This window comes from Heteronotia binoei, chromosome 6, assembly GCF_032191835.1.
Source record: "Heteronotia binoei isolate CCM8104 ecotype False Entrance Well chromosome 6, APGP_CSIRO_Hbin_v1, whole genome shotgun sequence".
NCBI lineage: Eukaryota > Metazoa > Chordata > Lepidosauria > Squamata > Gekkonidae > Heteronotia > Heteronotia binoei.
The window spans coordinates 141,983,675-142,005,484 of NC_083228.1; the positions used below are offsets into that span (position 1 = coordinate 141,983,675).

Sequence of the window (21,810 nt, forward strand, 5' to 3'; positions counted from 1 at the left end):
TCTTTATTGCCCTCACCAATGGAATAACAGTCTGCAGCTGGATAGAGATTCCCCGTGTTATATCTTGACATTCATCAGGTGCAGAGCAGGCAGCCTCCAAAGAGAAACTGAAGACAACTATGTATAAGGCTAAAACTCGGTCAGATGAGAAGGGGGGATGCAATTCTCTCAGACCGGGGTTATTGTTTGTGGATTCTTGAACAGGGCTTTGACCAAACGGCCTTAAATCTGCCTAGAACAGAACCCGGCGCAGACTTTTAATAGTTCTTCATGAACGGACTCACAGAATCGCCCTTTGGACTTCTGCATTTGTTCTCAGTTCCATTGCACTTCTCAATAAACTGTGCGTTATCTATCCTTATATATTCACGGAGCCGTTAAGGATCTTACAAAGAACACCTTACCTTAAGTTTTATATTTTCCCTCTCTCTGGATTTTAGACTTCTCTCGTTCCCGAGTCTGGAGATGTCCTCTTTCCCAAAGCGTGTGCTTCCTTGTTTGTTTGTAGCACGCTGGATTTCTAGACGGGTCTTCCTCTGATCGCGTTTCCTTCTTCAAAAGCAGCCACACTCCCTGCCCGTTAACTCCTCCGGTGCATTTGGCTTCAAGGGTTATAGCTTTTGTCGTTGCCCACCAAACAGAGGAGGGGGAGACTCAATGCTTTCCTCCCTCGGTCTTGCTGCCTTTCGGTAACTTAACTTTTCCGTCCTTAATGAGTCCCTCGAGCTCTCCCCAGCCCTTCCTCTGCCTTCATTAGTAGACTTCCAGCCTGCCCCTGTCATCTGTTGACTCATTCCAGCGCATCCAAGCTCCAGCGCTGGAAAGCAGAGTAACAAATGAGTAGGGATTCTTCAAACCCCCCCCCCCTTCTGCTTCAGGAAAAGATTCCCTCAGCTGGTTCTTTCCCTGATTTTTCTCCCTCCAGTCGCAAGCCCGAGACTGAGCGGATGGATCCAGCAAAGCGCCATTCATCTCACTGGTGCATAATAATTTGCAGTTCTTTTTCACTGAATAACAGCAATATAGCCACATTCAGATCCTCTGTTGCAGAGATATTTTAAGATGTCCATAAAAACAGGGAGAGCGCCACTGTATACCATCAGAGGAGGGGCTGTGGCTCAGTGGCAGAGCATCTGCTTGGTAGGCAGAAGGTAAACAGAGGCTAGGTGGCCATCTGACGGCAATGAAGATCCTGTGAATATAAGAGGGGGGGAGGTATTTGTGGGTTTTCTGCGTTGTGCAGGGGGTTGGACTAGATGGCCCTGTAGGTCCCTTCCAACTCTATGATTCTAAGGTCTCAGATTCAATCCTCGGCGTATCAGTGAAAAGAACCAGGTAGCAGGTGATGCGAAAGACCTCTGCCTGAGACCTGGAGAGCTGCTGCCAGTCTGAGAAGACAAGACGGAATTCTAATAGACGGATGGTCCGATTCAGTATAAGAGCCAGTTTGGTGCAGTGGTTAAGCGCGATGACCCTTATCTGGGAGAACCAGGTTTTATTCCCCACTCCTCCACTTGCACCAGCTGGAGTGACCTTGTGTCAGTCATAACTGCCTCTGAACTGTTCTCTGAGAGCTCACTCAGCCCCACCTACCTCACAGAATGTCTGTTGTAGGGAGGGGAAAGGAAGGAGATTGTAAGCTGCTCTGAGACTCCCAAGCGAAGGGCAGAGTATAAATCCAGTCTCCCCCTCCAGCTTCATGTGTTCATCTGTTCTTCAGCTTTATAAACTGTACAGCGATTCTGGCATGCATGGAGTCTTTCATTCCTTTTTTAAAAATACATCTTTCAAGCAGCGTTGACAAAGTGGGCCCTTTTTTGTTTTGTTCTACTGGTGGGGAAATGAGGCAGAGGTAAAGCAGTTAACCCAGGGTCCTTGGAAGCCTTGGCGCTTTAAGCCAGGGCCCTAAGAACTTCAGAAGAGCCCTGCTGGATCAGACCAGGGAGGGTCCATCTAGTCCAGCATCCTTCCTCACACAGAGGCCAACCAGTTCCTCTGGAGGTCCAACAACAGGGCAGAGAGGCTGAGGCCTTCCTAAGAACATCAGAAGAGCCCTGCTGGATCAGACCATGAAGGGTCCATCTGGTCCAGCCTCCTGTCTCACACAGTGGCCAACCAGTTCCTCTGGAGGGCCAGCAACAGGGCAGAGAGGCTGAGGCCATCCTAAGAACATCAGAAGAGCCCTGCTGGATCAGACCAGTGAGGGTCCATCTAGTCCAGCATCCTTCCTCACACAGAGGCCAACCAGTTCCTCTGGAGGGCCAGCAACAGGGCAGAGAGGCTGAGGCCTTCATAAGAACATCAGAAGAGCCCTGCTGGATCAGACCAGTGAGGGTCCATCTAGTTCAGCATCCTGCCTCACACAGTGGCCAACCAGTTCCTCTGGAGGGCCAACAACAGGGCAGAGAGGCTGAGGCCTTCACAAGAACATCAAAAGAGCCCTGTTGGGTCAGACCAGTGAGGGTCCATCTAGTCCAGCATCCTGTCTCACACAGTGTCCAACCAGTTCCTCTGGAGGGCCGACAACAGGGCAGAAAGGCTGAGGCCTTTGTAAGACCATCAAAAGAGCTCTGCTGGATTAGACCAGTGAGGGTCCATCTAGTCCAGCCTCCTGCCTCACACAGTGGCCAACCAGTTCCTCTGGAGGGCCAACAACAGGGCAGAGAGGTCGAGGCCTTCATAACGACATCCTGTCTTGTGCAGTTCCAGTTCCTCTGGAGGGCCAGTCACAGGGCATAGAGGCAGAGGCCTTCCCCCGATGTTGCCTACTGGTACTGGAATTTAGTACTGACTGCCTCTGAACGTGGAGGGTTCCCCTTTATCCACTGTTAAACCTCTCTTCTGTCAGTCTTTCTCATCCCCCATCTATGCCTGTGACCACCCCTACGCCCTCTGACAAGTGAATTCCTCATTTTGACCCTTATTGTATAAAGAAGCATTTCCAGACGACGACTCGTCGGCCATGCTAGCACCTTAGAATTCCCTGCACAGACCTTATTGTTAATAATTATTTTTTTAAACTATTTTCAATTTATAACTCACCCTTCCCACAACAGGCTCACGGGCAGGTAACGACAATCAACAAAAATGCAGAGTTAAAATTAATTCATATGATTAAAAACAGTATTAAGCACTAAAAGAAAAGACTCAAATACTACAGCTGGCGGTATCAAATTTCATCTCCTCATAAAATTCTCCTGAATATCCCTCCAGCTGGTATAAAACAGATGACATGCCCCTAGGGTAGCAGATCAATTCAACATTTGAGCAGAGCCATTGCAGCAGGGGGGTTTTTGTAGAAGAAGACTGCAGATTTATACCCCGCCCTTCTCTCTGAATCAGTCTTAGAGCAGCTCACAATCTCCTTTACGTTCTTCTCCTACAACAGACACCCTGTGAGGTAGGTGGGGCTGAGGGCCAGTTTGGTGTAGTGGTTAAGTGCGTGGACTCTTACCTGGGAGAACCGGGTTTGATTCCCCCACTCCTCCACTTGCAGCTGCTGGAATGGCCTTGGGTCAGCCATAGCTCTGGCAGAGGTTGTCCTTGAAAGGGCAGCTGCTGTGAGAGCCCTCTCCAGCCCCACCCACCTCACAGGGTGTCTGTTGTGGGGGAGGAAGATAAAGGAGATTGTGAGCCGCTCTCAGATTCAGAGTGGAGGGCGGGATGTAAATCCAATATCTACATCTTCTTCTTCTTTTACGGCAGCTGCCCTTTTAAGGACAGCTCTGCGAGAGCTATGACTGCCCCAAAGCCATTCCAGCAGCTGCAAGTGGAGGAGTGGGGAATCAAACCCGCTTCTCCCAGATAAGAGTCCACACACTTAACAACTACACCAAACTGGCTCTCTTATAGCTGGCTCTCTTGTGCTCTCTTATAGAAGGAACTCCTGATGTAGCCAATCCTCCCAAGAGCTTACAGTGGGCCCTGTACTAAAAGCCCTGTAAACTCTCGGAGGATTGGCTACAACATTGGGGTGTGGCCTAATATACAAAGCAGTTCCTACTCCAAAAAAAGCCCCGCATTGCACCAGGGAGGCTACCGCCTCAGCCAAAGACCTGGTGGAACAGCTCTGTCTTGCACCTTGGGGTGGAAAGCTACCTTGCTGACCGTGGGTGTCTTAGATGATGCATCATATGGATGCAGATCAAAGGGATGGCTGCAATACCAGGAGCCACATCTGGCTCTGAAGGCCTCAGGGCCAGGAACCCGCTCTCCACTTTGCAGCATGGTCATTGTGACACTGTTGTTGGATGCAGATATTTCGACTAGCCATGACCCCTCGGGATAGCAAGCGGAATTGTGAATTTCCAAAGAATCTCGAAGGTCCTGAAGACAGTTGAGAACTGCAGGAGGTTTCTCTTTTACAATGCTGTCTTGAGTTTTTCCCCGTCACAAGCTGCCTGGAGAGGTCCCTCGGGGGGAAGGAAGACTGTGGCTTTTCTGTGATGGTTTCATATCTGTCATGAGCCCTGACGAGGAGCAGCTGGAAGGGTTAACAGACCTGGAAGATTTGCCAGCCAGTTCCTCAGCTGAACAAACAGCAGTTGGCCCATCAATCACTCTCCAGGCACCAGTGTCAGCTGTTGATCAGTCTCCTCCCAGCTCTCCTCCTTCTATCTCAAGAGTTCGAAGCAGGCTCCGGAAAGAACTTTCGGAGCAAAGACATGAGGCACACGGATGCTTCAGATCTCTCAGCCCTGAGTTCTAGCAGAGCTGCTGCCACCCAGGGAGCAGGCTGATTGAGACTCCCATATAGCTCCCACCCAGGACCTGGTAACCTTGTGGAAGCAACAAGTCTATTCTCTGGCGTGCATCCACGCTCCTTCCTGATCCCTGATCCTGACCTGCCTGATTTCCTTAGCACCCTGACCTTTTGGCTTTTGAACATTGACTTCTGATTCCGGCTTGTGATTCTGCATTGGTGACTTGGCTCCTGCTTGACTTCCTGGACTTTGACCTTGGACTGGCTTTGGACTCCTGCCTGCCTGCACCCGGAGAAGGTGACAATATCTAAATTCCATGTTGCACTGTGGCTTAGGGCTATAGCGAACGCTGAGAGAGCACTACAAAAATACAAATGGAGTGATGCAATAGAATTCCGGCAAGATGCACGCTGTCCTCTCTCCCGCGAAGAGGTTTATGTTCTGCAGGTATCTTTCAATAAATACGTTTGTTTTGGAAATGTCTGTTCTAGAATCATAGAGTTGGAAGGGACCCCCAGGGTCATCTAGTTCAACCCCCTGCGCAATGCAGGAAACTCACAGATACCTCCTCCTAAATTCACAGGATCTTCATTGCTGTCAGATGGCCATCTAGCCTCTGTTGAAAAACCTCCAAGGAAGGAGAGCCCACCACCTCCCAAGGAATCATAGAGTTGGAAGGGACCCCCAGGGTCATCTAGTCCAACCCCCTGCGCAATGCAGGAAACTCACAGATACCTCCTCCTAAATTCACAGGATCTTCATTGCTGTCAGATGGCCATCTAGCCTCTGTTCAAAAACTCTCCAAGGTAGGAGAGCATATATATTGGAAGAACAGCTATTTTGACCTTACACAGGAGGCTAGATTTCTGGCTGGAGTGGAAATTAAGAAGGAGGCAGATTTATACCCCGCCCATCTCTCCGAATCAAAGTCTCAGAGCGGCTTACAATCTCCTATTTCTTCTCCCCCCACAAACAGACATCTCATGAGGTGGGTGGGGCTGAGAGAGCTCTCCCAGGAGCTGCCCTTTCAAGGACAACTCCTGCAGGAGCTATGGGTGACCCAAGGCCATTCCAGCAGGTGCAAGTGGAGGAGTGGGGAATCAAACCCGGTTCTCCCAGATAAGAGAGCTCTGGCTGACCAAGGCCATTCCAGCAGGTGCAAGCGGAGGAGTGGGGAATCAAACCCGGTTCTCCCAGATAAGAGAGCGCTGACTGACCCAAGGCCATTCCAGCAGGTGCAAGTGGAGGAGTGGGGAATCAAACCCGGTTCTCCCAGATAAGAGTCCGCACACTTAACCACTACACCAAACTGGCAAAAGAGATTGACCTGTGCTTGAAAGACAGGTGTAGCCACTTGTCTGGAAGAGGCTGCTGTACTTTGTTGTCCTAATACGGTGATCTTCAGCAACGCCTCAGCATCTGTCAGATATTTGCCCAGGAGCTCACTGCTTTGGGGGTAAAATCTAAAAGCTCGTCAATGAGACGGGCAATAGGTGAATGACACAGGTAACTAAATACCAACCGGCTAGACTGCCAAAGCACTGAACTCATGCCAGGCAGGCGATCCGCACGTTTTCGTGTGCCTGCTAGAGCTTGCCAACCTCTTCCCGTAGCCACAATGGGGCTGTCTTCTCTCTCTTTGGAAACTGAAACCCAATAGCGTCTGTTCTCCAAAGCATGTGGTAGAGCACTCACCGAAGATGGCGACACAAGCGTGCAACTTCAGTTTAAAGAGGCCAACGCTCTCCTGGGGATTATTAGAAAGGGGGCTGAAAACAAACCAGCCAGTATCATAATAAAAAGTAAAGGTAGCCCCCTGAAAACCCAGACAAAATGCGATCCGCTGGAGAAGGAAATGGCAGCCCACTCCGCCATCCTTGCCAAGAAAACCCCATGGACAGTGACAAAAGGCTAAAAGACACCGCGCTGGAAGATGAGCCCCTCAAGTCGGAAGGTGGAAGGACAGTGGCTCAGTGGTAGAGCATCTGCTCGGTAAGCAGAAGGTCCCAGGTTCAATCCCCGGCATCTCCAACTAAGAAGTGTCCAGGCAAATAGGCATGAAGAACCTCAGCTTGAGACCCTGGAGAGCCGCTGCCAGTCTGAGTAGACAATACTGACTTTGATGGACCATGGGTCTGATTCAGCACAAGGTAGCTTCATATGTTCATAAGGTGCCCGATATGCTGCTGGGGAAGAGCAGAGGGCAAGCAAAAGTAGCCACAGAAAGAGTGAAGTCACTGGACCAAAGCCGAAAGGACGCTCAGCTGCGGATGTGTCTGATGGTGAAAGGGAATTCTGATGCTGTGTAATCAATTGCAACCGACACAACCCCAAAAGGGCCATGAATGCTGCAAAAAACTTATGCACTCAAACACTTATACAAAATACTTAGTATACTCATAAATACATGAAGTCACACGTGCTAATGTTTGAAAACACATGGCACATTACATATATAACTCTCATTTCAACTCACACAAACCCTTAAAGATGCGTGAACAATGAGTTGTGGAGATAATTGTCACTGGATCCATAGACACTTGATCCATATCCATGGAGATAATCCAGTGACAATTATCTCCAGAACTCATTGTTCACGCATCTTTAAGGGTTTGTGGGAGATGAAATGAGAGTTATATATGTAATGTGCCAACTGTTTTCAAACATCAGCACGTGTGAGTTTATGTACTTATGAATATACTAAGTATTTTTTATAAGTGTCTGAGTGCATGTTATTTGCAGCATTCGCGGCTGTGTACCCTTTTGGGGTCGTGTTGGTTGCAATTATTTACACAGCGGTCTTTTTCCTTTGCAAAGAACAATACTGCACTGGAACATAGAATGTAAGATCTCTGAATCAAGGTAAACTGGATGTGGTCAAACAAGAGATGGCAAGACTGAACGTTGACATCTTGGGAATCAGTGAACTAAAATGGACGGGAATGGGCAAATTTAACTCAGAGGATCACTACATCTATTACTGTGGGCAAGAGTCCCATAGAAGAAACGGTGTGGCCTTTATAGTTAACTAGAGAGTGAGGAAGGCAGTAATGGGATACAATGTCAAAAATGACAATGATCTCAGTCTGTATCCAAGGCAAACCATTCAATATCACAGTAATCCAAGTCTATGCCCCAACCACTGATGCAAAAGAGGCTGAAGTGGACCAGTTCTATGAAGATCTGCAACACCTTCTAGAATTAACACAAAAAAAAGATGTCGTCCTCATCTGTGCGACTGAACAACGACAAAGTCCCCTGTGCAAGCGCCAGTCGTTTCCAACTCCGGGGTGACGTCGCATCACAACGTTTTCATGACAGACTTTTTACAGGGTGATTTACCATTGTCTTCCCCAGTCATCTACACTTTCCCCCCAGCAAGCTGGGGACTCATTTTATCAACCTCAGAAGGGTGGAAGGCTGAGTCGACCTGGAGCCGGCTATCTGAACCCAGCTTCTGCTGGGATCGAACTCAGGTTGTGAGCAGAGCTTGGACTGCTATACTGCAGCTTGCCCCTGTATAAATCTATGGTATGGCCTCTTTTGGAATATTGTACAGTTCTGGTCACTGCACCTTAAAAAAAAAATACTCAAGAAATATCTGGGGACTTTGGGGGCGGAGCCAGGAGCCAAAGGTGTGCAAAGCACGATTGAACTCCGAAGGGAATTCTGGCCATCACATTGAAAGGGACGGCACGCCTTTAAAATGCCTTCCCTCCATTTGGAAATAATGAAGGATAGGGGCACCTTCTTTGGGGGCTCACAGAATTGGACCCCCTGGTCCAATCTTGGGGGGTGTTTTGAGGAGAGGCACCGGACGCTATGCTGAAAATTTGGTGCCTCTAGCTCAAAAAACAGCGTCCCCTCTCCCCAGATACCCATGGGTCAATTCTCTATTATACACCATGGGAATTGGTTTCCCATAGGGTATAATGGAGTGCCCAGCAGGCATTTCCCTCCCCCCCCCACACTTTCTACTAACCCTAAAGCGAGGGGGCGGGCCTTCAAACTGAGGGATCCCCTGTCCCCACCTGGGGATTGACAACGTTAAATCATCAGATTTGTTTGAACATAAGAGAAGCCATGTTGGATCAGGCCAATGGCCCATCCAGTCCAACACTCTGTGTCACACAGTGGCAAAAAATTTTTATATATACACACACACTGTGGCTAATAGCCACTGATGGACCTATGCTCCATATTTTTATCTAAACCCCTCTTGAAGGTGGCTATGCTTGTTTTAACCTGGCTGCTCAGCAATTTCATCGAATGCCCACGAGTTCTTGTATTGTGACAAAGGGAGAAAAGTACTTCTTTCTCTACTTTCTCCATCCCATGCATTATCTTGTAAACCTCTGGAGAGCCAGTTTGGTGTAGTGGTTAAGTGTGCAGACTCTTATCTGGGAGAACCGGGTTTGATTCCCCACTCCTCCACTTGCACCTGCTGGAATGGCCTTGGGTCAGCCATAGCTCTGGCAGAGGTTGTCCTTGAAAGGGCAGCTGCTGTGAGAGCCCTCTCCAGCCTCACCCACCTCACAGGGTGTCTGTTGTGGGGGAGGAAGGGAAAGGAGATTGTGAGCCGCTCTGAGACTCTTCGGAGTGGAGGGCGGGATATAAATCCAATATCTTCTTCTTCTTCTTCTATCATGTCACCCCACAGTCGACGTTTCTCCAAGCTAAAGAGTCCCAAGCATTTCAACCTTTCTTCATAGGGAAAGTGCTCCAGTCCTTTAATCATTTGCTGATACAGTTTGCTGATACAGCTTGAGACTTAACAAGCATCTCATGGATTGCAGATCATGACTAAGAGGTCTTTGGCTTTGCAAGGGGTCTGGCTGGCATAAAAACAGAGCTTTTGCCCTTTCCTCGTTGCTCAAACCAAAGCCTTATAAACGTTCTCCTTCCCTTTGCTTTTTAAAAGCCAAATTTTACAGTCCAGGTTTCCCCCCTGTCCTGTAAGCAGCTTTGCGCTGAAACCCAGGAAATGACAGAAAAGATACTCTCCGGGTTACAAAACAATATCGCAATATAATTACAGGACTTTCCATTAACAACATAGTATTACAGTGTAAATTTCAGTCACAAATTCAGTGACAAATACCATCCAAAGCACGCAACTTCATAAGATGATATCCAAAGCACACAACTGTCCATAAGATGATATCAGGTTCTTTCCAAACAATACAGTCCGATGATGCAAAACCGGTCCGTTCTCGTTTCGGATCCTTATGATCTTTCCTCTAGGACCGTCTTATTAATTTTAAACGCAATCGTCTGATGGTGCCTTATTTCTTTACTATACACTGTTTTCCAGGCTTCCTCTAATTTATTTCAGTGCTAGAACGCCACTGTTCTTTCTCCGTCTTTCAGCATTTCATTGCTGAAACCCAACATGTTTCAGATTTCAGATTAACAGATTTCAGGTGTCACTTTGGCTCGTAGACTCGTCTGAGGGGTTCTGCCCACGTTTGCTGTTTAAGAATCTTCTCGGTGCATCAAATGTACCGGGGAGCCTTCTGCTGGGAGGCAGGTTCTCAAAACGAAACTGTTTTGGGGAGGGTGTGATTTGATTAAGGCCATTGGATCTTGGCACCCTTCAGTGTTAACAATTCCTTCCTTGGCTGCCTGCTCCAGCTCCCCCCCCCCCCCATTTCTGCCCATCTGCTCTTCTGCCAGCAACATCCCTGGAGAGCCAGTTTGGTGTAGTGGTTAAGTGTGCGGACTCTTATCTGGGAGAACCGGGTTTGATTCCCCACTCCTCCACTTGCACCTGCTGGAATGGCCTTGGGTCAGCCGTAGCTCTGGCAGAGGTTGTCCTCGAAAGCTGCTGCTGTGAGAGCCCTCTCCAGCCCCACCCACCTCACAGGATGTCTGTTGTGGGGAAGGAAGGTAAAGGAGATTGTGAGCCGCTCTGAGGCTCTTCGGAGTGGAGGGCGGGATAGAAATCCAATATCTTCATCTACCTCACAGGGTGTCTGTTGTGGGGGAGGAAGGGTAAGGAGATTGTGAGCTGCTCTAAGGCTCTTCGGAGTGGAGGGCGGGATATAAATCCAATATCTTCATCTACCTCACAGGGTGTCTGTTGGGGGGGAGGAAGGGAAAGGAGATTGTGAGCCACTCTGAGGCTCTTCGGAGTGGAGGGCGGGATATAAATCCAATATCTTCATCTACCTCACAGGGTGTCTGTTGTGGGGGAGGAAGGGAAAGGAGATTGTGAGCCGCTCTGAGGCTGTTCGGAGTGGAGGGTGGGATATAAATCCAATATCTTCATCTACCTCACAGGGTGTCTGTTGTGGGGGAGGAAGGGAAAGGAGATTGTGAGCCGCTCTGAGACTCCTCGGAGTGGAGAGCGGGATATAAATCCAATATCATCATCTTCTTGAGCAATTGCCAGAGACATCCAAATACAAAAAGTGTTGGCAGCGGGCAGGCTGACCGTAAACCATCTCCCCAGGGAACGATTCATTTATTTGGGGGGCTTGGGGCTTGTCACACTTTCTCCACGGTGGCTCTTTTTTTTTGGTGGGGGGGTTGGTCCAAGCGGGCAGCCGTGTTGGTCTGAAGCAGTAGAACAAAGTAGGAGTCCAGTGGCACCTTTAAGACCAACCAAGTTTTATTCAGAACAGAAGCTTTCGTGTGCTCTAAGCACATTTCATCAGATGAGGAATCGGGTACAGTGAGCAAAGCTGCACAGAGCTGGTAGGCAGTGGGTTTTGCATTCTAGACCACTGCTTACCAGCTATATGTAGCTCTGCCCACTGTACCCGATTCCTCGTCTGATGAAGTGTGCTTCTAGCACACGAAAGCTTACGTTCTGAATAAAACTTCGCTGGTCTGAAGGTGTAACTTGACTCCTACTTGGTTCATTTGTTTTTTTCCCGTTTTTTAGCTGGTGTTTGCAAAGCAGGTGACCAAATAGCCACGTATGTGAACGTGAATTACTCCTTCTACAGGCTTTGGAGAGAAGGCCTGGCCCAGCTAGTTTTAACTCCAAACTTTTGCTCTCTCTGTGTTGTTCTAGTTGAGAGAGCATATGGAAGGCTTCAGCAAAAGACCTGAGATAATGCCAGAAGAGAAGCCATGTTGGATCAGACGCAGGACTTCTTTTGTAGCAGGAACTCCTTTGCATATTAGGCCACACACACATCCTAATGTAGCCAGTACCCCAAGAGCTGACAGTAGAGCCTGTAAGAAGAGCCCTGTAAGTTCTTGGAGGATTGGCTACATCAGGGGAGTGTGGCTTAGTAGGCAAAGGAGTTCCTGCTACAAAAAAAACCCTGATCAGGCAAATAGCCCATCCAGTCCAACATTCTGTGTCACACAGTGGCGTAAACCCAGGTGCCATCAGGCAGTCCACCAGCGGGGCCAGAACTCCAGAAGCCCCCTCACTCTTGCCCTCCAAGCACCAAGAATACAGGGCATCACTGCCCCACACAGAGGGTTCCATCTATACCCTGTGGCTAATAGCTACTTATGGATCTCTGTTCAATATGTTTATCAAATCCCCTCTTGAAGCTGTCTGTGCTTGTAGTGAATGCCCTGTGTTAATTACTCTTTGGGTAAAGAAGTGCTTCTTTTTCTGTGTTCTAAGCCTGCTGCTCATTAATTTCATTCCCATGAGTTCTTGAAATCATTGAGTTGGGAGGGACCTCCAGGGTCATCTAGTCCAACTCCCTGCACAATGCAGGAAACTCACAAATGCCTTCCCCTAGGTTCACAGGATCTTCTTCGTGGTCTCTGTGCATCACACTGATGGGATATAGGCGCCTGCGCCGATCTCGATCGGTATTCTTGAAAGCTGCGGATTTCCGCGCCCCAGGCCCAGTGCGCATGCGCAGAAGCCCCACCGCGCATGCTCACAGGGACCGGAGCGGACATCCCGCCAGTTCTCTTCTGACCGCCGCTTGGATCAGTCGATCTCTCGCCACGGTCGGTAGAAATCCTTTCTTGGAAGTTGCTACTTGCTAATTTTGGACTTTAACAGATATCTTGTTTGGCTTAGACCACACAACAGTCTTTTTAAAGACATTTAAAGACAATGCAGGAAACTCACAAATGCCTTCCCCTAGGTTCACAGGATCTTCGTCGCTGTCAGATAGCCATCTAGCCTCTGTTTAAAAACCTCCGAGGAAGCCTGTTCCACTGAGGAACCGCTCTAACGGTCAGGAGGTTCTTCCTAATGTTGTGCCAGAAACTCTTCTGAACATATATGAACATATAAAGCTGCCTTATACTGAATCAGACCTTGGGTCCATCAAAGTCAGCATTGTCTACTCAGAACAAACATGTGGACAAAGGAGACCCGATAGATGTTGTTTACCTTGACTTCCAGAAAGCTTTTGATAAAGTTCCTCATCAAAGGCTCCTTAGAAAGCTTGAGAATCATGGAGTAAAAGGACAGGTCCTCTTGTGGATCAAAAACTGGCTGAGTAATAGGAAGCAGAGAGTGAGTATAAATGGGCAGTCTTCGCAGTGGAGGACGGTAAGCAGTGGGGTGCCACAGGGCTCGGTACTGGGTCCCATGCTCTTTAACTTGTTCATAAATGATTTAGAGTTGGGAGTGAGCAGTGAAGTGGCCAAGTTTGCGGATGACACTAAATTGTTCAGGGTGGTGAGAACCAGAGAGGATTGTGAGGAACTCCAAAGGGATCTGTTGAGGCTGGGTGAGTGGGCGTCAACGTGGCAGATGCGGTTCAATGTGGCCAAGTGCAAAGTAATGCACATTGGGGCTAAGAATCCCAGCTACAAATACAAGTTGATGGGGTGTGAACTGGCAGAGACTGATCAAGAGAGAGATCTTGGGGTCATGATAGATAACTCACTGAAAGTGTCAAGACAGTGTGCGTTTGCAATAAAAAAGGCCAATGCCATGCTGGGAATTATTAGGAAGGGAATTGAAAACAAATCAGCCAGTATCATAATGCCCCTGTATAAATCGATGGTGCGGTCTCATTTGGAGTACTGTGTGCAGTTCTGGTCGCCGCACCTCAAAAAGGATATTATAGCTTTAGAGAAGGTGCAGAGAAGGGCAACTAGAATGATTAAAGGGCTGGAGCAGTTTCCCTATGAAGAAAGGTTGAAACGCTTGGGACTCTTTAGCTTGGAGAAACGTCGACTGCGGGGTGACATGATAGAGGTTTACAAGATAATGCATGGGATGGAGAAAGTAGAGAAAGAAGTATTTTTCTCCCTTTCTCACAATACAAGAACTCGTGGGCATTCGATGAAATTGCTGAGCAGACAGGTTAAAACGGATAAAAGGAAGTACTTCTTCACCCAAAGGGTGATTAACATGTGGAATTCACTGCCACAGGAGGTGGTGGCGGCCACAAGTATAGCCACCTTCAAGAGGGGTTTAGATAAAAATATGGAGCACAGGTCCATCAGTGGCTATTAGCCACAGTGTATGTGTGTATATAACATTTTTTGCCACTGTGTGACACAGAGTGTTGGACTTGATGGGCCGTTGGCCTGATTCAACATGGCTTCTCTTATGTTCTTATGACTGGCAGTGGCTCTCCAGGGTCGCAAAATGAGGTTTTTCACACCTATTTACCTGGATTCTTTTTAGTTGAAGATGCCGGGGATTGAACCTGGGACCTTCTGCTTCCCAAGAAGATCCTCTGCCACTGAGCCACCGTCCCTCCCTTCTGATCTTGTATTGTTAGAAAGTGAGAAAATGACTTTTTTCTGTCCCATGCATAATCTTGTAAACCTCTATCATGTCACCCTTTGATGTCATTTCTTCAAGATAAACAGCCCCAAGCGCTTTAACCTGTCTTCATAGAGGAGTTCCAACCCACTCATCATTTTAGTTGCTCTTTTCTGCATTTTTTCCAATGCCATAATGTCTCTTCTGAGGGAAAGTGCGTTGGAGAGCATTTCCACTTTACTGCAGGTTTTCATTCCATGCTGTTGAACTGTTGAGGTGGGTTTTTTTTTTACCTATTTGATAAAATTCAGTTTGCTCTTTTCTGTTTTGCTGCTTCTTCAGGACTCCTGAACAGTGTCCCAGTGTGGTTTCATTGTTGTCAGAAAGCTACAACCCCCATGTCCGATATGGAGCAGCCATGGCTCTGGGAATCTGCTGTGCTGGTACAGGAAATAAGGTAAGATCAAGAAATCAAAACTGCCAAGCCCCCCCCTCCTCCTCCTCCTCTTCTTCTTCTTTGTATTCTTCTTCTTGTTCTTGTTCTTCTTCTTCCCCCCTTTCCTCCTCCTTCCTCCTCCTTCAGTTCAAGTCCTGGAACTGTAGAATTTATTATTTTTAGAAGTCTCCAACCAGTCATCTTCTGTATTAAGTGCACCATGTGAGGCCCTTAACCTTTATATGTGACCAGGTCTTTTTTTGGAGCAGGAACTCCTTTGCATATTAGGCCACACCCTCCTGATGTAGCCAATCCTCCTGGAGCTTACAGTAGCCCCCATTCTAAGAGCCCCCAGTGGGGGTCAGTCACCAGAAATGATGTAAAATTTCTGGAAATTTTGAAGCGTGGAAAAAAACCTGAGTTTTGCTGAAATTTTTTTTGGGGGGGGGGAGGGGGGCGGGATGGAAATTTTCGGAAAAATTGAAAAAAATGCTACATTTTCCAGATTGAAAGTCATTCTGCTACTTTAGGAACATAAAATATGACTGTGGACAATTTTACTTTTTACAGATAAATGAAAACGCTTAATAATAATAATAATAACAACAACAACATTTTATTTATATCCCGCCCTCCCCGCCGAAGCAGGCTCAGGGCGGCTAACAACATAATCAGTCTGTACATGAGTTATACAACAAATTTTAAAATCAACTTTCAACTTAAAACATTCCAATTTAAAATTAACATTTCTGGTGCTATTCTATTAGATGCAAGTATGTATGATGGTGGGATCACTTAAGGCGAGTCCCTCAGTCATTCAGTCAGGTAAAGGCCATCCTAAAGAGGAAGGTCTTGCAGGCCCTGCGGAACTGTTCAGGGTTCCGCAGGGCCCGCACTTCTTCTGGAAGCTGGTTCCATAGGTGTGGAGGTGCAATGGAGAAGGCCCGTGTACGAGTATTCTTTAATTATCAAAGATTTCAGGTTTTCACGGCTGGCATCATCATTAGGGTTTGTAGAATCTTTCGGGCTCAAGTGCCGTGTTCTACTGGAGAAAGTTTTTCTTCCAGATGTTTCGTTCTCAGCTGCGGAGAACATCTGCAACGCCACTGAGGATGTTCTCCGCAGCTGAGAACGAAACGTCTGGAAGAAAAACTTTCTCCAGTAGAACACGGCACTTGAGCCCGAAAGATTCTACAAACCCTAATTATTCTTTAATTCTGCCTCCTTCGGCCAGGAGATGGTCAGTTGGTTCTTCCCCATTGACCTCAGTGCTCTCTGGGGTTCGTATGAGGAGAGACGGTCCTTCAGGTAGGCAGGTCCTCGACCATATAGGGCTTTAAAGGTAATAACCAGCACTTTGTAGCAAACCCGGTATAGGACTGGCAGCCAGTGCAGTCTGCGTAGCTCCGGCTGCATGTGCTCCCATTTCGGGAGCCCTAATAACAGCCTAGCTGCCGCGTTCTGCACCAGCTGCAGCTTCCGGGTTCGGCACAGAGGCAGCCCCATGTAGAGGGCATTACAGTAATCCAACCTTGAGGTGACCGTTGCATGGATCACTGTTGCTAGGTCCCGACGCTCTAGGAAGGGGGCCAACTGCCTTGCCCGCTTCAGATGAAAAAACGCCGACTTGGCAGTGGCTGCTATCTGGGCCTCCATTGATAATGAAGGCTCCAGTAGAAAACTCTTACCTTTTTAAATTAAGTATATACTTTCAGGTCCCTTTTTGTTGCTCTGTATTTTCTTCCAGTACTTTGAGGCCTAGTGAGGCCTGAGTGCCAGCATACCCACCCACATGCAAAAACAAAACTGAAACCTTTTTCTTTTCTTTTGACAATAGCACTTCCAGAAGGAAGAAACGCACCTTGTTCTTGCGCTGGAGAGTTCCGTTTGTAACCTAGGACTCGCTTATCCTCAGTGCACAGAAATCAGAATAATCTGATACCATGCATATTTTTTAGAATTGATTTGGAAAATCAAAGATTTCAGGTTTTCACGGCTGGCATCATCATTAGGGTTTGAAGAATCTTTCGGGCTCAAGTGCCGTGTTCTACTGGAGAAAGTTTTTCTTCCAGACGTTTCGTTCTCAGCTGCGGAGAACTTCCTCAGTGGCGTTGCAGCCGGAGCAGGCGCTCTGACCTTCTTGGCTGCTCTGACCTTCTTGGCTCACTCAATGCAACAGCAGCCAAGAAGGTCAGAGCGCCTGCTCCGGCTGCAACGCCACTGAGGATGTTCTCCGCAGCTGAGAATGAAACGTCTGGAAGAAAAACTTTCTCCAGTAGAACACGGCACTTGAGCCCGAAAGATTCTACAAACCCTAATGATTTGGAAAATATTTGAACACCCCTGTCTTAAAACGTTTTATTCATCAGGTTAAAGTAAAATGTTCCATAATCATTTTTTTTTCTTTTTTCAATTTTTCGGGAAAGAACCCCAAAAAACCGCGTCAAGAAAAAAATGGAAACAAAAATTTTTCCCCGAATTTTTTCAGTTTTTTTTTTCCGGGGCCTTCACATCTCTAGTCACCAGAGGTTGCCATGACTACTAGGTGCATGCGTGCGCACAGGCGCACACACAAAATATTAAAAAACCAACAGCAAAAAAGAATCCCAAAGGTGCCTGTGGACTCAAAATGGTGGGGGACACCTGTTCTGCTTCAAAGGTTCACCATCCTTGTCTGTAAAGGCTGAGGCACCAAGGGGCCAACATCTGAGGAACGGAAAGAAGAGCAGCACGAGCCCTTCCCAGAGCTGAGCCTTTTCAAAGGACAAATGGGTCCCATCCGGGACTGAGGAACACCTGAAAACATCCTCTGTGGGCGCAGTATTTGGCCCTCTCCCTCAGCATTCCATCACCTGAATTCTCCCCTCCAGCAGAAAAACAATCCTGAGGAGATTTCAAGATCACCCAATTTGAGAGCCAGTGTGATGCAGCAGTTAGGGTGTCAGACAAGGATCCAGGTTCAAATCCCACCCTCCACCCTTGCCATGGAAGCTTTCTACGTGAGCTTGGGCCAACGAAACCAGGTGCCATCAGGAGGTCCACTGGTGGGGGCCAGGACACTAGAAGCCCTCCCACTCTTATCCCTCAAGCACCAAGAAGACAGAGCATCCCTGCCCCAGACAGAGTGCTCCATCTATACCCTGTGGCTAACAGCCGCTGATGGACCTCTGCTCCAGATGTGGAGCACGTGGATGCGATCCTTGGGGTGTGGAGCCAAAGCGACATTTTTAAAACAATCTGCACAGCCAATCAGATGCCTCGCTGGGCAAAAGCTCCACTTCGCCCCACCCATTTCCTAAAAAGATTTGGCAGGCGCTCGGAAAGGTGTCAGCAGGCCCCACGAGCACCACGTTGGGCACCCCTGATGTAGAAGGCTAGATCACGTCCCGTTTTAGTCTCCTTTGTTTGTTGCAAACTTCTGCCCATTCTGGACCAGCTTGGGCGATTAATTATGCCATTACCAGCAAGTCTGTTTTATTTTCTCTGTAATTTGTTGAGGCAGGCTAATAGAACCTGCTCGGCCGCAGCGCCGCGCTCCGCTGTTTATCTTTGCAACAAAGGGATCTTTGCGCATCTGTTTATATCAGTTTGTCTTCTGGGCTCTGCATCAGCATATTTTTGAAAGGCCAAGTTAATCTGTTGGAACTGGGGAGATTGGAAACGAAGTTAAGCTTTTAGTTAAGCCAAAGAGGCACTTCCATCACGGGCCCTCTGTAAATAGTCGCGGTCTCACGCAGCGGGGAAGGATTAGGCGGAGGCCAATAAATGCACGAAAATACAACCAGGCCCCGTTAAAAAAAAAGCATCTTCGCCTAATTGGAGTGAAGGTTTCAGAATGCTTGTGCCATAAAACTCCATGTCGTAATAAAGTCTCCTGGGTTTGGCTTTGGCAGTTTGCCTTGGGCTTCGGCAAGGGGGTTATCTTGTCCAACCTCCACCACTGAGTTGGGTTATCCTTTATCAGGACTCTTATCTGGGAGAACCGGGTTTGATTCCCCGCTCTTCCACTTACAGCTTCTGGAATGGCCTTGGGTTAGCCACAGCTCTTGCAGGAGTTGTCCTTGAAAGGGGGCAGCTGCTGTGGGAGCCCCTCTCAGCTTCACCCACCTCGCAGGGTGTCTGTTGTAGGGGGAGAAGATATAGGAGATTGTAAGCCGTTCTGAGACTGATTCAGAGAGAAGGGCGGGGTATAAATCTGCATTCTTCTTCGTCTTTGTCTTCTTCTTCTTCTGTATGAGTGGTGAACCCAGCTTGCGTTTCACACACAGGAAGACTTTTCGCCCAGTTTTTACTAGACCCCTTCCCCCCTTCCGGGATCCAGGCCAGTCTGGTCTGGAGGAAAAGTGGACAAAAACTTCTTTTAGTTTGATGTTCCCTCGCTAATTCTTATTAGTCCCCTTCCTTGTCTCTGTATTTTTGTGTCCTTTTTAATGTGTTTTTTATTATGCTTTATCTCATTGTCTTAAATATTTATTTTATTTATTTATTTATTAACTGCTGGTCTACTTCATAGGAACTCAAGGGCTCCCAGAATGTAAATAATAATAAAAATGCAAGAAAGTACAAGAAAAAGATAGTAGTTAAAATAAATATTTTAAAATTGCTGACTGACAAAAACTAATCAACTAATCAAATGTCATGACGAAAACTGTCTTCAGCTGCCTTCTGATGATCGAGAGTGAAGGGGCCAGGCACGCCTCCCTGGGGAAGGTTGTTGCATAATCTTGGGGCTGCCACTGAAAAGGCCCTCTCCTGTGTACCCACCAGATGAGCTGCTTTGGTCGATGGGACAGTCTGGAGCGCCCCTCCCTGTGATCTTAGTTCCCAGGCAGGAACATTTGGGAGAAGATGATCCTTCAAAAAGGATATTATAGCATTAGAGAAGGTGCAGAGAAGGGCAACTAGAATGATTAAAGGGCTGGAGCACTTTCCCTATGAAGAAAGGTTGAAACGCTTGGGACTCTTTAGCTTGGAGAAACGTCGACTGCGGGGGTGACATGAGAGAGGTTTACAAGATAATGCATGGAATGGAGAAAGTAGAGAAAGAAGTACTTTTCTCCCTTTCTCACAATACAAGAACTCGTGGGCATTCGATGAAATTGCTGAGCAGACAGGTTAAAACGGATAAAAGGAAGTACTTCTTCACCCAAAGGGGTGATTAACATCATGTGGAATTCACTGCCACAGGAGGTGGTAGCGGCCACAAGTATAGCCACCGTCAAGAGGGGTTTAGATAAAAATATGGAGCACAGGTCCATCAGTGGCTATTAGCCACAGTGTATGTGTGTATATAACATTTTTTGCCACTGTGTGACACAGAGGGTTGGACTTGATGGGCCGTTGGCCTGATCCAACATGGCTTCTCTTATGTTCTTATGTTCTTATGTTCAGATAGAATCATAGAGTTAGAAGGGATCTCTCAGGGTCATCTAGTCCAACTCCCTGCACAATGCAGAAAACTCACAAATGCCTCCCCCTAAATCCACAGGATCCTCATTGCTGTCAGACGGCCCTCCAGCCTCTGTTTCAAAACCTCCAGGGAAGGAGAGCCCACCACCTCCCGAGGAAGCCTGTTCCACTGAGGAACCGCTCTAACGGTCAGGAAGTTCTTCCTAATGTTGAGCCAGAAACTCCTCTGATTTAATTTCAATCCATCGTTCTGGTCCTACCTTCTGGGGCCACAGAAAACAATTCCACACCATCCTCTAGATGACAGCCCTTCAAGTACTTGAAGATGGTGATCATGTCACCTCTTTCGCACTCAGGCCCCAAGCCATGAAGGCCTTTAAAGGTCAAAAAACAATACTTGGAATTGGGCTCAGGAGTGGATTGGAAGTCAGTGTGATCGTTGTAGGATGGGGCTCATATAATCCTTGTAAAAGGCCCTGACCAGCAGTCTATCTGCAGCACTCCGTTTGCTGTTCAGTGCCGCTGCTTCTGAACATCCTTCAAGGGTAGCCCCATGCAGAGCAGATTGCAGTAGTCCAGTCTAGTTATAACTGAGGCATGGACCACTGTGAGTAGATCAGACGTAGAAGAAACGGATGCGATTTGCGCATCAGCCAAAGCTAAGTGAAAGCACTCTGAACCACAGCAGTCCCCTGATTTTCTAAGTTGACTATAGCGTCAAGCAGCACTTTTCTGGTACTGGCTGAGTATTTTCAGGAAATAGGAGGGGCCACGTGAGGCTTTTGCCCATCTAGGCTTCTGATAGGCCACTGGAGATTTGACCGGCTTGTGCAGTTTTCAAAACACTGTTCTTTCCCTCATAACTAAAAGTTCATCACCACAGTGTTGGAGAAAATGTGGGGCAATAGGCTCCTATATCCATTGCTGGATGGAATGTCCAGTAATAAAAGAATTTTGGACAACAATACATAAGAACAGAAGAGAAGCCATGTTGGATCAGGCCAGTGGCCCCTCCAGTCCAACACTCTGTGTCACATAAGAACATAAGAGGAGCCATGTTGGATCAGGCCAATGGCCCATCCAGTCCAACACTCTGTGTCACATAAGAACATAAGAGAAGCCATGTTGGATTAGGCCAGTGGCCCTTTCAGTCCAACACTCTGTGTCACATAAGAGAAGCCATGTTGGATCAGGCCAGTGGCCCCTCCAGTCCAACACTCTGTGTCACATAAGAACATAAGAGAAGCCATATTGGATCAGGCCAGTGGCCCAACCAGTCCAACACTGTGTCACATAAGAGAAGCCATGTTGGATCAGGCCAATGGCCCATCCAGTCCAACATTCTGTGTCACGTAGGAACATAAGCGAAGCCATGTTGGATCAAGCCAATGGCCCATCCAGTCCAACACTCTGTGTCACACAGTGGCCAATATATAAGCACACATAGTACTTCAAAAAGTATAAGAAATCACTGATATTTCATTAGATTTCTCACTAGAAATATTACTACTAAATCTAAGACCAAAAACTATAGCATCTAAAATTACGCATAAAATAATAACAACGCTACTGTATGCTGCAAAGTCTGCAATAGCTCTCCTCTGAAAAGT

General features: G+C 47.6%; 1 protein-coding gene across 1 annotated transcript in view; it reads right to left on the reverse strand.

Moving 5' to 3' along the window:
* Positions 1-21,810, reverse strand: part of LOC132574479 (26S proteasome non-ATPase regulatory subunit 1-like) — a gene marked incomplete at its 5' end in the record, with an annotated part of 261,677 nt that overhangs the window by 111,095 nt on the left and 128,772 nt on the right. The gene's annotated exons all lie outside the window — the stretch shown is intronic.